We start from the raw sequence: 19,328 nt of genomic DNA, 5'->3' as shown, positions 1-19,328 counted from the left end.
CAGCTCCAAACATCTGGGGAGCAGCAGGTGAAGGAAACACAGGGTTGAAAGAGGCAGTCCCCTTGAAACAAAGGGGCAACTATTGGTATTAAATAGGCTACCCAGTGTGGTGAGGTGGGTAGAGCCACAGACTAGGATCAGGAAGTCTGGGTTTGAAGCCCCACTTCCTGGGGGCATGGAACTAATAAAACCACTCTTCAAATACTTCACTCACCTTGAAAGCCCCATAAGTGATCTTCACTTGACATGACACAACAGGAGTATTAAATATGCTCAAAACCAAGGGATAGTGTCTTGGGGGTAAAGGAAGGGAGGTAGAATCTATTCTTCTGGTTAAAAAGAAAAGGGGAAATTAGAAAGGAAAAGAGCAAAACCAGCCTGTCTTTCGGTCAGTTGGTTGGTTGGTCTATTTAATCATCTTTCAGAGAGGCCACAATTTCTTCCAGCTTAACAGGATCTCTTTCTCCCTGTTTCATGCATTTGTGTGTGTGTGTGTGTGTGTGTGTGTGTGTCTGTGTCTGTGTCTGTGTGTTGTTGTTGTTGTTGTTGTTGTTTTTAAAGAATCCAGGCAGCATTATCTGCTATCAGAGGGAGGATTCTTTGCTACTCATGGCATCACCCCTTAATGTTTTTAGATTTGGGGGCAGGGATGGAGTGTGTGCAGGAAAAGGAATGTTGTCCAAATTTCCACAAAGGTATATATTAATCCAGGAAGAGTTTGAAGAAGGAAGGAAGGAAGGAAGGAAGGAAGGAAGGAAGGAAGGAAGGAAGGAAGGAAGGAAGGAAGGAAGGAAGGAAGGAAGGAAGGAAGGAAACAGCTGATGATGGAAGCAAGGAAGGAAGGAATATACACCTCGTTATAGAGAGATGCAGCTGATCTGCTGGCATGTCACTCCTCCCGTCCCATTTTTGCCTTCTCCCAAAAAAGCCACAAGTGCAGCATCCCTTCTCTGTGTGCCCCCCCATCTGATGGTGATGACCTCCCTTTGATCTTCCAGCCCACCCTGGGATCAACAATGGCTTCTCTCTTTCCCCCACCCCACATGCCTTCAACCCCTTGGAGAATTTTCGAAAAGTGGTGGGGTCATGACACGTATCCTTGGTCAAGGTCACTCCTCCAGCTCAGGAGGAGCTGCTTCTGACAAGTGGAGGGGGTGCCTTGTGGGGGTCGGTTGGGTGTCTCCTGCATCCCCCTCTGGAGACCAAAAGCAACCCCTTCAGCAGGTCCACCTGAGCTGGTCCAGTCCAGCTTTTTAAAGGAAGTTGATCTCCTTCAGCAGCTCACAAACCCTAAAATCTGTCCACAGTGACTTTGGACGTCTCCCAGATGGCTCCAAGCCCATGTTAGGGTGGTGTGTGGGGGCTGGAAAGAGGTAGGATCAGCATCCCCCACCCCTTCTGCCCCCTTATCCTCAGGAGAGCGGTTGGGGGGGGCAAGCCAAGAGCCAGCAACAAGCAAAGAGAAATTGAGCATCAATCCACGGACCCGAGGGTCCCCCCTCTGCAGTTCTAAGAGTAGCATCAGTATCCTCATCAAGAAATGACTCTAAAGTGGAGGAGGATGATTCTTCTCTCCTTACCTGAGCGCAGTCTCTTGGCCCGCTTAGGAAAGAAAGCAGAGAGAGTCCCCCCCCCCCCTCTTTCCTGCTTTATGAGCTGGGATTTGCTTAAATTAGCCCTTGGGGTCAGAAAGGTGGAGTGTGTGTTGTTTTTTCTTGGTTTGGGGAGAGGGAAAGACAAAAAATATCAAGAAGAGGCAAATCACTCAAGAAAACCGGGCGCTAAATCTCTCCAACCTGCTTGCCCAGCCTAAGAGTGGGGACTGGAGCTGGCAATATAGGGAGGGAGAAAGAAAGAAAGAAAGAAAGAAAGAAAGAAAGAAAGAAAGAAAGAAAGAAAGAAAGAAAGAAAGAAAGAAAGAAAGAAAGAAAGAAAGAAAGAAAGACCTATATGTGGGCCGAGAACGAGCGCAAGGGGGTGATCGGAGTGCTTGCAGGACCAACAAGGAACCGGCGAAGTTTTGCGCCGTCCGGGGGAGCGAAGCGGTGCCAAGCCGAGGAAGCCGGGAGCGCAGCGGTGGCGCAACGGACGAGCAAAGGCGGAGGAGAGGAGACGCGGAGACGGAATTGGGAGGAGGGGGGAAAGAGAAGGCGGCGAGGGGCTTGGGGAGAGTGAAAGGGGGGAAATAAAGAGGGATTTGTCCCAGGAAGGACAAAAGCCCCCCCCCCCCTCCCGGCTTGCAGAGACCCGGCCGCTAGTCCTCCGTCTGCACTTGAACCTGACGAGTTCAGAGTCGCAGAACTGCTCAGACCGCTTGAGAGACGTGGCTCCGGAGTGGGGAGGGGGCGGGGGTGGGGGTCGTTGTCTGGGCCACGGAAGAAAAAGAAACCACCCCACCCCAACCACCCCACCCCCGCCTCCAGGCTCCAAGTCCCTGCACGGAATGCCAAATCAGACCCGCTTGAGCTCCAGGAGGTTAGGGGGTGGGGGGTGGGACTAGGTGTCTGTCCCCCTCCTCCATGAAGCCCAAGGACTCATTCAAATCGCCTTTTGGCAAAGGGGGGGCGCGCGGCAGCATCTCTTTCCTCTTTAATATAATGGAGGAGACTGTCATCATTATCAACCCCCCCCCCCCGGCTAAAAATAGTGGTGTAGTTCAACCTCTCTTTGCAACGACGGATCCCCCCCACCAGCCCTATAGTTTACCCCTCCCCTCCTCCAAACAAACAAACAAACAAACATATAAACTAACGAAAACCAACGCCCAAACAAAGCCATGTTTATTGCAGGGGGCGAAGGAAAAGCTGAATAATTGGCAAAGGAAAATATACGTATGTGGAAGGGTATTCCTCTCCCCCCCCCCGCCCCTTCGGGGGGTGGGTATTTAGAAAGATACACGCAATTAGTTCATCTCATACTCTCTGTATGGTCACTCCATCTCTGTCAGATGTAAATTTTCCTTTGCAAAAGCAAAGGGGTGTTGTTTCTCTACATTTTGACTTTTGGGGATGGTGGATAGATAGATAGATAGATAGATAGATAGATAGATAGATAGATAGATAGATAGATAGATAGATAGATAGATAGATAGATAGATAGATAGATAGATAGATAGATAGATAGATAGATAGATAGATAGATAGATAGATAGATAGGGTTTCCTATAAATGTGGGGAGGGGGGCAGAAGGAGAGCGAGCAGCTGTCAAACACCTAAACTTCTACCCCCCCCCAATTCCCTAGGTGTTTCACACGCAGCCCAATCCTAAGCAGCGTTTAGGGAGATGTCCTTTCTAGGAGCAGGATACGGCCAACCCTAAACCTTTTTGAGGGGGCATCCTAAGACTCCACCAGGGAAGCAAATATCCCAGAGAAGCCTAGGGGAGAGGGAGACACTGGGAAGGGTTAGGGTTAGGAGGGCCCCAGGACATCCTTAGGATGGTCCCGCATTCCAGATGGAACTTTCCATTCCTTGAGGGTGCTGGTGATGGAGGCCCAGAACCTTATTGGGGGTGGGGGTGGCTGGGAAAGAGAAAAATCCATAATTTGGGGCAACCAGGGTCCCATGCGAGGCGGTGGGGCTGTGCCCCCCTACAACTGGGTTGGGGTGAGGCTCCCCAAGGGCGGTTGTCGCTAGTTCTGGCTCGGCCTGGGCTCCAGCCCCCTTCCCACATTCCACCAGGGGAAGGGGGCAGAAGGGGGGGGAGGAAGGCAGAGCCCGGGGTGTGTGAGAGAGGGAGCAGGTTCTCACACTTCCTTGGGCCAGCCTGGATTCTCTGCACGTCCGTGTCTGTCCTTGCGCGGCTGCTATTCAGGGTATAATTGAACGTTAATGGCAGCTGGAGATGAGGTCATGGGCGCCGGCTTTTCTCACACATTTTTCATGCAAATCCCTCCGAGTCTAAACAAATTTGAATAAAACCCCTATTGTGCCGGCCTTCTATGGGCTTTCCCTTCTCTTAAATAAAGTTCCACGGGTCTCTCTCTCTCTCTCTCTCTCTTTGAACAGAGAAAAACTCCAGCCATGAGGGATGGGGGGGGGAGAGAGAGAGAGGGAGGCAAGGGAGAAGAGGCTGGGTACCAACTTGATTTCTCCCCCCCTTCCCCTTAAAACACACACACACACACACACCCCAGAAGGAGAAGAAGAAATAAGGAGTGTCAAGGGGAGGGAGGCCAGTCTGGGGCATGTCTGAAGCGGTTTTGGAAGGAAAAGAAGGAGAGCGATTTTTTTTTTTTGCTATAAATAGTGGGAAAGAGCTAAGTAATTCTGGGACATTAGAAAAACGCTCAGTGGGAATTCAAAGGGGGGGGCAAGCCATAAAAAAAACAGGAGACAGAGAAAGAGAGAACTGTTTGGCGGAGGCTGGCGACAGGTGTGTCTGTGTGTTGTGTGGTGTGGTGTGGTGTTATGCCAGGCACACAGCGACCTTTGTCACCTTCATGGCCCTTTAGAAAGGTCTCGCTCAGAAGGCAACTCCCTGAAATCCATGGGAGATTTAGATCCTCCTTTAGGTTTTGCAGGATTTATTGGGTGGGCGAACACGCTCACCCATGAATGCCCGTGGGCACAGGACAACACAACTCACAAAGGGGATCTCAAGACACCCGGCCCCTTCCATGGTGGTTTATAATGGGAAAGGGCAGCAGACACCGATGCCTGCTGGAGTACCAGCTGACCAGGAGAAACCAGGATAAAATTCAGCGATGAACTAAAAGGCAAAAAAATAAAGTCGTCAGAAATGGGACCATGCCATGCAAAAATATTTTTAAAAAACTGTAGCAGCTGATTAGGAGAGGTGGCACTTGGGTCATTTAAAACACAGGACTATAAAATCATGGAAATGTAGATTACTGGTTTAAAAAGAAATCCTTACTGTTCTCCTAAAGGGGAGACCATTTTCCTGGAAGGAGAGATTGTACACATTCAGAGCCGTGCCAGAAAAGGCCACCATAGTCCAAAACACTGCTGGATGAGCAATTTTTAAGGTAGGGCATATACAGAGTGAACGATACTGTCCTGTCCACCTCTGCCTAAGTGCCATAGAGCTGAAGGGGACTTGTTCCCGGTCCAGGTGAGCTTGTCAGGATTTTGCCATCTGGTTCAATGGCTAACTAAAATAAGATGAAGTTTCATGTTCAACAGAACTCATCACCCGTTACAGATTTCATAAAGTTTGGGCCACTGGAGAAGCATGTATACAAAAAGAAGAAAAATGGTAAATTAATACACTGACACTTTCTTTTAAACCACGTCAGCAATGTGTGTGTGTGTGTGTGTGTGTGTGTGTGTGTGTGTGTGTGTGTATACAGGTGGGCTTGTCACGATGAGCCATCTGGTTCAATGGCTAACTAAAACAAGGGGCAACAGTTTCTTGATCCATGCAGTCTTATGGTGTGTGCCTTATAAATGTGTTAGTTTAAGGCACCACAAGAGGATTACGGTCTGTTCTCATAAAAAAAAGGCCATCCCAGGGACATTCAGCACCGTTCCAGGGACAGCTCCCTTTGAACACAGAGTGGCCCAACCTGCAAGTTGAACTCAAGTCAAACAGCAATGTTAACCTCCCTTGTGGTCACTTCTCTAAATTCCTGGCCTCTCAATAAGAGCAATCAAGACAGTAGGCAAGTAAGGCCACTGTATCCCTTCTGGAGAGTATATGAAGGTTCCTAGGATGGACTGTTCCTTCATCCCTGCTGCCCTTAGCCCCCTCTCTCAATTCTCTGTACCCAAAAAAACATGAAATGAACATGTCAGGAAAATCCACTTTAATTTGCAGTTTTGAGACTTCATGTACACTTCTTTAGTCATTTATAAAGAAGTGTAAAATCCAGCTTATTGAAATCAACCCTTTTTCTCTGTGACAGCCTCCTTACCCCAGTATAGCATTCTGATTTTGTTTCTTGAAATTGGAGGTGGCTGGAATTTAGGATACAGAAGAAAAAAATGTGAGTAATCCATAAGATTTAGCCAACTGCTGGAAAATGATCATTTGTGGTTGTTGTTGTTGTTGCTCAGGTCTGAATCTTTAGAGATAACAATATGACAGCAGCCATTGTCTCTATTAGACTGATATGACATACGATTGATCGGCAGCTTTTGATGGTGTCTGATAGAGCTTTACTACATAATACATCTGTCTGCTGATCTATCAATCCATCCGTCTAATCTGCTATTTGTTTCTCTCTCTCTCTGAGAGATACGGGAAGGAAACCTTTCTCTCCACTTTTCTACCCATCCATTCCCCCCTTGGAGCATAAGGCAATCAAGCACTATTGTTTCTCTTTAATGTACTATAGGTGGGGTGGAGCGGGGAGAATCAGCATGGAGGGCTGGCTGGTGTCGGTGAATAATCACTTCATGCAGATTTTACAGCCTGGCCTCTTGGCGGAGTTAAAATTAGCATCTCGTTCCCACCCTCTCTCACACAGCCCCACCTGCTCACTCTTAGCCTTGAACTTGGCCTTGTAGGGCATCCATTCTGAGCTCCAGGTGCGTCCTGCGAACAGTATGGGCATTCTCCATCCTTCATCCTTTGTATGCTGCTAGACTTCTGGACGGACGAGTGCCATTCCCTTGTTGCATGATGGATGGTAGGGAAAAAAAAGGCTGAAGAACAAGAAGCTATTCAGTTCTTCTTTACGACCAAGCCCTTCAGATCCACCCCATGTAGCCGCTGGTCTGGTCCGAGGCTTAGCCATACTGTTGGTTTTCTCAGACCTCAGCCAGACCTGGCCCTAGCATGAGACAGCTGGGCATACATCCTTGTATTATGAAAAAGTAGGGGCTGTTTGGGTGAATCTGTTTTGCAAAAATTGTAGACGATCAAGAGGATCCCTTTCAGAAACCAGCTCAAGGGTTTTGCATTTCCTTTCTTCCAAAAGCGGTTGGTTATAAGTTAATTATAGTATTATAATTGTTTTAACTGCCAGGAATGAGAAAGGGTGGGATATTCTTCCTTAAATGCCAGCTCAAGGTGTTTGGGCATTTTCTGCCCTGATGCAGGCCGCAAAAAGTCTAAGGTTAACCCTGGCTGTCGGTAATGAAACTAGCAGGGAGTTGGAACTGTAGCTAAATGCATCTAGAGTGGCCTCATAGAGATGCAAAGGGTAAGTTATTTTAACACAACATAAACCACACCAATATCAATAGGCGTAGACTCGCAAGTGCATGCAAGCCATGCTACATGCTCCTTTAGACCTCAACCGCTCTAAAGGATGGGGGTTCAAATAGGGAGACAGAACAACATTTCAAAGGTTTTTCTCTCTGAAAGTTTACATGCATTCATGGCATTTGTGTCTGTGTGTGAAAATCTCAGGGGGGTGTACTGTATATACTCATCTTTTGCTCAAAATGCAAGATCTCAATGCCTAACCGAAGGCTTTTAACACAAAATCTAAGCTATTTGCACAAAACTGGGGGAGTTTTTTTCCCCTAATGCAGCTGCTGATAAAAAGTGTTTTGGCCTTTTCTCCTTTGGGTCAATCTTGCCGTAGTTGATGCTTTTTTTTTTTTTTTTGGTCAACCCTAACCCTCATCCTCACCCTTTTTTAAAATTAGGGATTAGAAAATTTGCAAATATTTCTTATTCTGTTATGGATCATCCGTTGCATGTTGATTCCAAGGAGTGTTGTGCTCAATGTGACAGATTCTGGGTGGTTTTGCATCGTATTTAGTCCAGATGAATATTCTGCACCAGCCATGGCGCAACTACCAACCTGAAGGTCAATATCTGCCAATGTGCATCTTCCATCTTTACTTGAATAAGGACGAGACAATGTGCATTGTGTCCCCCCATTCATGCTGTGAAGACATGCAGATGCTCTGCCCCAGTGCTGAGGATGGACAACGGCCAGGATTTATGGACATTTGCTATTCAGCTCACTCTAACCCCAGTGTATAAATATAGGCCGACACCACGGACAGACAGAAAAGACGGGGGGGGGGGCTCAAAGACCGTTACCAGCTTGTCAACAGTCAGGATATATCTGTCCCTGGGAACTGTCTGCATGCCCAGCGTCAGCTGAATAGGTCTCTTCTCTCAGTCACATGGAGAGAATTTGGGAAGGTTTACAGCGATGGGAGAATCTGCCCATTTTCCTTGTCCCTGGTTTTAAAATGCCAAGGATTTTCCATTCTAGTCCTTTTAACATATCAAGACCTTTGCAGATCCCGAACACATCTTCAAAAAGTGCAGGTGAAACTTTTCCATCTGCATAAGCCAAATTCAAGGGCTACCCCATTTTTCCAGTAGCGATGTATGGAAGTGAGAGGTGGACCATAAAGAAGGCTGACCACAAAAAAAGAATTGATGCTTTTGAATTGTGGTGCTGGAGGAGGCTCTTGAGAGTCCCATGGACTGCAAGGAGAACAAACCTAACCGTTCTGAAGGAAATCAACCCTGAGTGCTCATTGGAAGGACAGATCCTGAAGCTGAGGCTCCAATACTTTGGCCATCTCATGAGAAGAGAAGACTCCCTGGAAAAGACCCTGATGTTGGGAAAGTGTGAAGGCAGGAGGAGAAGGGGACGACGGAGGATGAGATGGCTGGATAGGGTCATTGAAGCGACCAACGTGACTTTGACCCAACTCCAGGAGGCAGTGGAAGACAGGAGGGCCTGGCGTGCTCTGGTCCATTGGGGTCACAAAGAGTCGGACACAATTAAATGACTAAATAACAACAAAAACCCCATTAGCTGAATTTGAGTTATGTATGATCAGGTCACATCTAACTTCTGGTAGCATTTGAGTTAAAGTGAACCTGTAAAGTATGTGCGATATTTGAGGAGTGGCTTTTACCATGTCCCTTTGTTTCCCCCACCCCATGAGTTTCCATGATTTGAACCCAGGTCTCCTGAGTCCTAGCCCATCACTCTATCCACTTCACCACACTGGCTCCCCTTAGGAACATGAAGACGTTCACAGTGGTCCTGTTAACTGTTAAATTTTTGTTTAGTCTGGACTGTGATGCTTAAATTCCATACCCCCAGTACTGTTTTTGCTGCATTCTTTGTTGATTTTCATTGTTTCTAATGCATTTTGCTTGATGTTCATAGTTTTATGGAAGAGTGTGTTTATATGATTGTATTATTATTATTATTTTGTTAGGTATGGTTCCATCTGTTTTTATTCTTTTAAAAAGCCCATAAGCTGCCTTGAGCACTATCTTTTAGTGAAAAGGCAAGGTGGAACTATAATGAATAAAGTACTGTAAATAAATTTGGAGATTCAAAAGGGCAACTCTGATTCAGCATTAGGAACAACATTTTATGTCTGCACATCATAGCACCCAAAAAAAAAAAAAAATGGAAGGGGACGTGTTCAGGTATTTTAAAGACTCACAGATTTATTAAAGCAGGAGCATTCCTGGTTTGGGCTGTTGGGAAAATTGAAGACTAACGGGTTTATTTCAGTCTTCTTTGCATTATATACCTTTCCAAAGATACAACCAAAAGAAAATACACAGGGATTCAAATCCAAAGTTTGGAGGATTAAGCATATACCTTGATGAGTTAAGGTGTCATTTTGGCTCTACCATATTCAGGGGGTTCATATTCTTCAAATATGAAGAAGCTGATGACGTTTGTCAATCATAGTAAAAAAAAAATCACTTGAGACAATAGTTGCCATTCTCCCTTAGAGGAGGAATCGCAGAATCACAGAATCATGAAGTTGGAAGGGGCCCATAAGGTCATTGAGTCCAAACCCCCTGCTCTAGGCAGAAATCCAAGTCAAAACAGATCTGGCAGAAGGTTAGTTGTTTAAATGTCTCTTGAATGTGTCTGGTGTTGGAGCACTCACCCCCTCTCAAGGCAATTGGTTCTGTTGTCGTTCTGCTCTAACAGTTAGGATGCTTTTTCCTGATATTCAACCAGAATCTGGCTTCCTGCAGTTTGAGCCCTTTTATCCTCTTATCCCATTTATCTCACCTTGAATGATCAGCTGTAACAATCTTTACTCCCCATTTCATTGCTCTTCTCCTTCTGCAGTTGGTTTGTTCGTTCCTTCGTTCATTTCAAATGCTTCTGTACTGCCTGACTAAGCGCCATGCCCTTTACAATCAAGAAACGAAACTCATGAACCCACCCCAAGGACCAAAGATTAAACTAAAAGGGGAAAAAAGAAAAGAAATGAAATTGCACATACAACTAACAAAACAAGCTAAGACCTAGCAGAACATCTTCTCTCACCTAGATCCACTCGAATCACTCGCTATAGCCAGGAAAGACGGTTGAGGGGGCCTAACGCCGAGGGAGGCCCGGAAAGAAAGAACAAGAAATCGGGCCTTCTTGGCAGTGGCCCCTCAACTCTGGAACACTCTTCCGTCAGAGATCTGTCTGGCACCCTCGCTGAGTGCTTTTAAGAGCCAACTTAAGATTTGGCACTTTAGGCAGGCCTTCCCTCCTGTCAATACTCGACTTTTACTTTTTATTTTAACTTTCGTTTATATTTTTCCATCTTGAAGGATACTAATATTATTGATTTAAATGGCTGTTTTAATTGTTTTTATCATAAGCCTCCCAGAGTAGATGTGGTCCAAATGGGCAGGATATAAATCTAATAAAATAAAATAAAATAAATGATGATGGGGTTGGGTGACTCATTTATAGACTGAATCAGGAGAGTTTGTCCTTGAAGGCTTCTCTGAAGGGCAATGTCTTCAACATCCTCTTAAACGTCGGGAGGGAAGGGGCCTGGCACAGCCCTGGCAGAAGCCCATTCCATAAGGATGGGGCCACTACCAAGAAGGCTCGGTTGCTAGTAACAATCTTCTTTGCTTCCCTCGGTGTGGCCACCCAAAAAGGTAGAGCTTGCAATGATTGAATGGTACTTCAGCTGAAGTTCTGAAGGAACGATGATGCTTCAAATATATATATAAATCTTTCAGTTTGTGCAAAGAATTAGGGCATACAGATGAACACACACTTTCGATCTTAGCTTTAAGGCTGAGAAGCAGTAAGAACAAGGCAAAAAAATAGTTGCTACAGTGCATAAATAGATAATGTTAAACTCTAGAGTTAATTACTGTAAGATAACAATACTTATTTATTTATTTATTATTATTGCTTTGGCTACACAGTTCTAAATGAACGGCATTATTATACCATTTTAGAACATGACAAAATCCAGCCCTGTCCTATTTGACATCCCTTATTCAAGGACAGATCCTGAAGTTGAGGCTCCAATCCTTTGGCCATCTCATGAGAAGAGAAGACTCCCTGGAAAAGACCCTGACGTTGGGAACGTGTGAAGGCAAGAGGAGAAGGGGACAATGGAGGATGAGATGGTTGGACAGGGTCACTGAAGCGACCAACATGATTTTGACCCAACTCTGGGAGGCAGTGGAAGACAGGAGGGCCTGGCGTGCTCTGGTCCATTGGGGTCACGAAGAGTTGGACACGACTTAATGACTAAACAAAAAAATTCCCTTGGTTGGACCCTGAATTTGTATTCTGCCCTCAGACCACTGGGGGTGGTGCCACCCAAAAATAACACAGTGTAGTGCAGGAAGGCGGTTGTTCTACTGGGACTCTGGAAATCCTGGTTCAAGGCTGGGGCGTGAAACCTACTGGGTGTTACTTGCCCAATTACTTTATTTCTGACGAGCCTACCTCGCAAAGCTCTTAAGAGGATACAGTGAGGAGGTGTGGAATACAGGTGGCCTTGGTTTCAAGGGAGGAAAGGCACAATATAACATCAGTTAATGAAGGAAGAAACATAATTAAGCACACAAATACTGCTCCTTAGCCACCTCCCCAGATGTACACACAGAGAGGCATTTTGTGAAAACAGTAAATTTGTTTATTGTTGACACTCTTTTCAAACAATGACAAGAGAAAGCGCCAGACAAGTTCATTTTGTTTCAAGGACGGCATAAAAATATGAGCACTGATAACAATTTTCAACATATTTCGAAAATGTTTGTCCCTTATGATCAGTTGGAAAAGGCAGATATTTTCCTAAAGCAAGGTTGGCGTAGCTCCAGTCGAATCGCTTGGAGCATCCATTTCTCTTATTATAAACTGTATGGCAATCTGGCAGAGCAGTGGGGATGGGGGACCTCTTGCCTCCAGAGAGTGATCTACTCCAACCCCCATGTTCCCGGATCACCAGCCAGACATGGCCGGGGCTGATGGTAGTTGCGGTCAACATTTGGGAAATCAAGGTCCCCTTTCTTGCAGTAAGAAATGGCAGTATTAAAAAGGTTCTGCTGGATCAAAAGAGAGATGTTTCATTTGCCAGCTGAATACAGTGGTGCCTTGCTAGACAATTACCCTGCATGACAGTTTTTTCGCTAGACATTGGCTTTTTGCGATCGCTATAGCGATTCGCAAACAGTGATTCCTATGGAGGAATTTCGCTGGACAATGTTTGGTCCCTGGTTCACAAACCGATTTTCGCTAGGCAACGATTTTGACAGCTCCCTCCGTGCTCGCAAAACGGGTGTTTTCGGGACCTAAGCTTCGTGAGACAGCGATTTAAACAGCTGATCAGCGGTTCACAAAGCGGCTTTCTTATGGCCGATCTTTGCTAGACAACGACGATTCTTCCCCATTGGAACACATTAAACAGGTTTCAATGCATTCCAATGGGGAGATGCTTTTCACTAGACAATGATTTTGCTAAACAGCGATTTCAGTGGAATGGATTATCATCATCTAGCAGGGCACCGCTGTACCTGCATTGGTCCAAAAACAGGTGATGAGGATCACAGCTCTCTCTCCCTATTGCCCCACTGCTAGTAGTGTTCAAAGATGTACTAGCATTGATATTGGGAGTACTGATCCTTCAATGTTTAAAGTGTCAGAATGGTATCATGATAAATAGCCACAAGGGTAGTAGAATCCCGGCTTCCAGGAGAAGACGCCTGGGACCATCAGGGACACAGAGGTTACCTCCCCACCTCTTCCAAAGGAATTTACTCCCTCGCAACCCTCACTGCATGGAGAGATGATTTTTTCCAGACACAGCACATTATTGTGAGTTATCACTGTTATCATACACATTTTAGGGTCCCTCCTCCCGAACGGGCAACTGAGATCCGTTAGATTATTTTTTTTTAAATTAACCCACCCACTTTTGTAGAAGCTCTAAGTTAAGCAAGACTGTTGTAAAGGTGGTTTGCAGTAAGCTGGTTGTGCTGAGCTCAATGTTGAAAAATAAGCACTGGTAGCAAGCAGATTGTTTAAAAAAAATTCTGGGGGAGTTAGAACACTGCCTGGCTCATTTCCTAATGCTGACGTTGCTGGACAATATTAGGCTGAACGCATCAGCTGAAGGTACCCATCTGAAGGTACTCCACTGAGCCAAAGTTGTATCATATCTGAATAGCCGTGGAAACTATCCATAACCAGCAGTCCTAGTTCAGTCTCTTTGTCCTCTTTAGCATCTAGGTGCAGAGAGAGAGAGAGAGTTCAAGAGAAACGTCTGCTTTCCATGTATGATCCAAAGCAGTCAAAAGTGTGACAGTCACGGCTCAAAAGAACAGAACGGAAACTGAGGCTGTGCCTTGTTCTCTTCACGTGGCCAGAACGGGGCTCTTTCCTTTTGCTCCCCAGCCCCATCAGGAAATCCAAAAAGACCACCTGAGGCTCCTTGTCTTGAAAATGCTTTCCTGGTAGGTCCTCGTGATGACAGAGAGCATGAAAACCAGCTCCTCTCCATGAATCAGGAAACGCACGCCTGCTTGCATCGGTAGCAAACCCGGCTGTTTTTGGGGCTCTTTGAATTCCCCATCGTAGGCATCTGTAACAACAAAGAAATATACAATGGTTATTTGTTTGTTTGAAATACCCTTTTCTGAAATCACACCGCAATGCAAGATATAATCCTAGCCATGAAAGGGAAGGCCTTTTGACACTCTTCCATGATCTGGTCTGCAGTTCCTTCCCTCCCTCTCTCATAAAGTCTGGCTCAAAACCCATTGGTTAGCTTCTGAAGTGGCTTGTGATGTTGGGCCGTCACAAAGTCCTAGAGCTGAAAGGGGCTTTTGAGGCCATCTAACGCCAACCTGCTGTTCAGTTCAGAAAACCTAAAGCTAGACGTTCAAAACGTGAGTCTCCTCCATCCGTGGCCATCCAGACTGTGCTCCAAGGCTTTTGCAGAAGGACAGAGACCTTTGGGTCAGGGGTGCAGATGCTGAAGCTCTCCAGATGTGGTTGGGGTCCAGATGTTGTTTCTGCTCTCATCAGCCTAAGCTAGAAAGGTCAGTGGTGAAGGAGATGGTAGCTGTAGTCCACAAACATCTGGATGGCCACACACTTCCCATTTCTTAGCTCCAAGATCAAAGGTTCCCAACCTTGGGTCCCCAGATATTCCTGGACTAAAATTCCCAGAGGCCTTCACCACTAACTGTGCAAGGCAAGGTTTATGGGATTTGCAATCCAAGAACATCTGAAGACCCAAGGTTGGGAACCACTGCCCTAGATGCTTGGTTCCATTGTCAAACTCATCTAACCCTTAGGGCATTTCTCCGGATGTTCAAGAATACCATTACCTTTTGCCGGGCACACTCCCAACCATTAACTAAGAGCTAGCATGGCATAGGGTAGAGATATCCAACAAGAACTGGAACCATGGGCAGATCTGACAGAGGGTAGTCTGTGTTTTTCTTGAATGCCTCCCATGTTGGAGCATCCACCACCTCCTGAGGTCATGGGTTCCATTGTTGTACTGCTTTAACAGTTAGGAAGTTTTTTTTTTCTGATATTCAGCCAAACTCTGACTTCCTGTAGCTTGAGCCCATTGCTACATGTCCCGCACTCTGGGATGATGGAGAACAGATCCTTCCCCTTCTTGTATGAGTTCTAGTTCACCAAGGGAATAATAATCATGCGTTGTCAAGTCAATCCTGACTCATGGAGATACTTGTTCCCTTCTTCAACCCGGAACTGTGCAGCTGGCCCAAGGCCATCCAGGCTGGCTCTTCTCCTGGGAAGCCCAGTGGGGAATTGAACTCCCAACCTCTGGCTCAGCAGAAGAGCCAATGCCAAAGTTGTGGCATGAGCGCCTTTTCCTTTGCTCGAGGGGGTGATCCTCCACGAGGTAGGTTTAAAAAAAGTAAGTGGCCATCCGACTTTGGGGGAAACCTGACCTATTTCTCAGTTCTGCAAAAACAGATTTAGAGGTGCTGAGATCCACTGCAAAAAAATTAAAAAATTAAAAAATGTGTTTTCCTTTCTGCTTTTCTTGACCTTCTGGGAGTGGGGGGGGGGGGAAGAAGAGTGACAGAATGAGGAACTCTTGGTAACCCAGATCTCCATGGGGAACCTTGCCAGCAGCCTGTCCAAGGCGGGATGGGCAGAGTGAGGCTTTCAAAAGGATGCCCTTTCCTGGCCATCACTTCAAACTGTCAACCTTCCCAATCAACTCTCCCTCGCCTCTAATCTGAGAACCTGAACGGGCACCAAAACAAGGCTCCTGCATCGGCTGAACCGGACGGCGAAATCGAAATCATGCTACCTTTCCTGGAGGTGGGAAGGAAAGGGTGTGTGTGTTTGGGGGGGGGGGGAATGTACCAATCTGGTCCATTTCTGATCAAGAGCTCTTTCATCTCCCTTCCAACCTGCCCACGCCAAGGGGAAGGGGATCTTAATAAATAAAAGGTCAGGGTTTTTTTTCCCCCTGCTTAATCGGGTTGCTTTCCCTTGGCCCATTTTTCTATTCGGGCTCTTTGGAAGGCGGGGACGGTCCCCTCCTCCTTGGCCTCACCCCATCAACCATTTCATCGGCACACAGGGAGAAACTTTCTGGACAATTTAATCGCGCCAGGGTGTTCCATGGGGGTGGGGGGGCAACCCTTTCACTGTCAATTTTTTCCACCCTCCCTTTGCACACTGCCCTGCCCTCCCTTCTTATTTCCCCCCCCTCTCTCTAGCAGGCCCCTGGCATCTTTCTTTCTTTCTTTCTCTTCTCTCTCTCTCTTTTCTTTTCCTGGTTGGGGGGGGAGAGAGGTAGAGACACATGCTATTTATGCAAATCAGGGCTTTTTATTCCTTTTTTTTTCCCCTGGCTCAAGCCCTCCAACTCTGAATGTGACCAAGCGCTGTATTCATTCCCTCGCTCCTGCTTCCTCTTTAGCACAATTACACCTCCATTCTGCTCCAGGGGCCAGAAGGAGAGGAGGGGGAAAATATATATCATTTTAAACCTATAGCGCATGCTGTTTGTCTCGGGTAATTATAGGGAACTTTAGGTTTCTAAAAAGGTATGAAATATTCCATTCTGAGAGGGAAAGAACATGGCTGGGGATGTGGGCTAAGCCTATACAATGTGTTTTATCATCCTTCTGTATGAAGGTATGTGTGCATTTGTGCATCCGTACACAAACCAGCACATGAGATGGTCCTGTGGTCTTTCCCTTGTCCTAAATCAAGTGTCTTCCGAAACAACCCGTTCGCCATCCCTTTCCTAAACAAGGGATCTCCCTTGTGCTTTGGGGCTTCTGCAGAGACCTGGGGGCGGCAGGGTGGGGGAGAGAGGTGGCTGACATTTCTTTATCTCGCATTACAATTTCCTGCAGACATCAAGATAATCAGGACCCCAGCGATCTGCAGTCCAGAGGAAGCCCTCATCTCTCCCCACCGACCTGTGGATGGGAAACACGGAAAAGGGGGTTCGGAGAGGAGAGAGGGAGGGCTGAGCAGGCACAAACAGGGGGCACAGAAAAGGACAATATCGAGGGACAAGCCCGAGCAAAAAAGAAGAAGAAGGAGACCGAGATGTTGTCTGGGCCTCTTTGGCTTGAATAGCATTATACTGGGCATTGTTCTCCTGGCAGTGTCTCCCGAGGAGGCCTGTGCATGGGGGAGGTGGCAGGAAAGGAGGCAGCTTCGGCACAGGCACCCAGGAATTTGTCAAAAGGGGGCTAGGAGTGGAGAACACACACACACACACACACACACATCGAGAAAGAGAGAGAAGCAGAGAGAGGAATGTCAAGGACCCCCGTCTAATGAATAGCAAGTTTGCCCTTGAACCTCACAAGCCGGGGCCATTCCCAGGCTTCCAGACAAGAGCTGAGGCACGCCGGGCCCCAGCTGTAGAGGGTCTGGGCCGGGGTGGCTCTCCCAGACGCTTTGACAGGCCCGGCTTTTCCCTCGCATAGCTCAGCTTCACCACCACGGCTCCCTAGCAACAGCTCAGGGCAGGGACCCCCAGTCGGTCGGAGGAGAGGCCTTGCTGGCTGGAAACAGAAGCAAACAGAAGGCGAAGAGGCGAGACGGTGACAGCGGCCATGGCTTGACCACGGAGCCCACGCATTGTGAAAAGCCCATGTTCGTTCATGCTGGAGGAACGTTACAGCAAAACCCAAGACCCACGCACAGAAGGCAAGGGTGGCATGCAATGTAGGTGTCTTGACTGGCACAGAGGGTGCAGAAGGAGGGGTGCGTGAGGCCAATTAGAAGCCCCCCCCCCCGGTTTAACTAAGCTGGGGGCACAAGACGTAGGAGCAGATGCAGAGGCCCATATGTGGTAAAAGGGACATGAGCATGCATGGCAGAATGATCAGTCCGGCCACGGACATTTCAAAGGGCTTGTGCTTGTGACAGACAGAAAGAACTAGTCTCACTCTTGCGCTGGAGGCGAGAAATCTCACGATGGTGGTTGAGCTCCTCACCAGCTGTTTTGACAAGAATTAGACACACTTGCAAAATGGTAACATGTTACAAGGCTACACATCTTCACTCAGTCACTGGGAGAGATCCACGGATTGAAGAAGGCTAAGAGGAAATAATGGTGGCTTTGTTAAGGCTACCTAGTGATTCCAGAGGAAGAGAGAGACATGGCCCAATGGCTAATCCCAACTCGGAGTAGATCTGCTGGATGGTGGGTTGGCACAACAATCTCACTGCCTCAATGAATCTACTCTAATAGGAACTATGGAAAGTATTCAAATCTCACATCACAGGCCTTCCACTTTTCTAGCACAACAGACATCTCAAATCTGGTACCTGGCGTGAAATACAGTTTTGTACCCCATGTTAAAGACGAAGAATCGGCTCTTCCCTTGATGACTACGTTATGCCCTGGATAGTTGCCAGAGATATCTTGGAAACAAAAAAAAGTGTTCATCTTTTCTTGGACTACAATGCTTCCCAGATGTCTCTGATCAGGCATTCAGCTAACAGCATCATCTATAATGTCTATTCAGGTATCATTAGAGGCATTTGGGAGTGATCAGATCTGTAAAGGTCTCCTGCTCACCAGTAGTTTATCCGAATAGCTCTTCCTGGAAAACTGGGTTCAGGAAGACACAACAAAGCCTTTCTTATTTTCTTACAGAATCCCACTAAATTTGGCTTTCTCACAGACACCTCATGCCATGAAAGAGAATGCTGGTCAAAAGGCACAAGAAGAAGGGAAATTTGAGATGGAGACTGGTAGAAACATGAGACCGATGAGACCCCACACCTTTTATTGTGTGGTTCCATGTCAAAAGCTCCTCCAGTTGTTGGCAGTTGGTTCGTTTCTGTTTGTTTTCTCCTGTTCTGCACATGTTTATGCTTGCTGTCTTGTGCGCATTCATCAGCGAGTCTAACTCATCCCATCACCTGGATTTGTGGCAGGGAAGACGGGAAGCGGGAGAAATCCATTTGACTGGCATCAAACACAAGGCCGCCTGATTCACAATCCTTAAACCAATATGCAAACCCAAACCCACGCTAATCATCCGTGTTTGCACTTCTCCAAATTTACACGATCAAGTTCTCTGGCAAAAAAAAAAATTATGTGCAAAAAAGGGGGGGTATGGATAAATAAATACAGCTCACAAAGATGGGATTTGTTGAGAAAATATTGGCAAAGAGGTGTAGAATTAAGAAGAATCTGTATTAAAGCTAGATTTTCATGTGGTTCTTTTGTTGTTATTTTAGTTGCACCTCTGGTGCAGACGTGGACAAATTGAACACAAAACTGGAATTGTACGGAATCGGCACCAAGAAGTCCATCGGACATTAACTTGCGGTGCTGCTGGAAGGGAGAAATGGGAGCAGGGAAGAATGAAGCTAGTGGTAGAGTCTGTTTTCAAGCTTTCCTCCCCAATCATTTGGAATTGTCGCATGCCAGCTTTTCAAAGAGGGACACCAGCAGCTCCCCCTCCCCTTTTCCCCATGCCCCCTCCTCCCCCTGCCCCCACCCCATGGCCATTCAACTGATGCAAATCCACTGGCCAAATTCCAGGCTGGGAGATTACAGGAGAAGGCTCAAATTGGCAAAATGTGCTTTGAATTAAAGGAGGCAGCCTCCTTCCCACACGTCCATGCTTTCGGTTGATTGCTACAGAAAAACTGATTTTCCCCCCCACCTCCCTTTTCTGCAAAGTTGCTT

The 19,328-nt window shown here is 46.7% G+C and overlaps 1 long non-coding RNA gene across 1 annotated transcript; it reads right to left on the bottom strand.

The window, feature by feature from the left end:
• Nucleotides 1–11,778: 11,778 nt before the first annotated feature.
• LOC144584582 (uncharacterized) lies at nt 11,779–19,113 on the bottom strand. Its single transcript, XR_013538932.1, has 2 exons — nt 18,554–19,113; nt 11,779–13,745 (listed from the first exon to the last, which is right to left on the bottom strand). It is a non-coding gene; the product is annotated as an uncharacterized LOC144584582 (long non-coding RNA).
• Between the last annotated feature and the right edge of the window lie 215 nt (nt 19,114–19,328).

This window comes from Pogona vitticeps, chromosome 12 (assembly GCF_051106095.1).
Source record: "Pogona vitticeps strain Pit_001003342236 chromosome 12, PviZW2.1, whole genome shotgun sequence".
Classification (NCBI taxonomy): Eukaryota; Metazoa; Chordata; class Lepidosauria; order Squamata; family Agamidae; genus Pogona; species Pogona vitticeps.
Note: the sequence above shows the minus strand (reverse complement) of the source record. Positions and strands in the feature narration are given on the sequence as shown.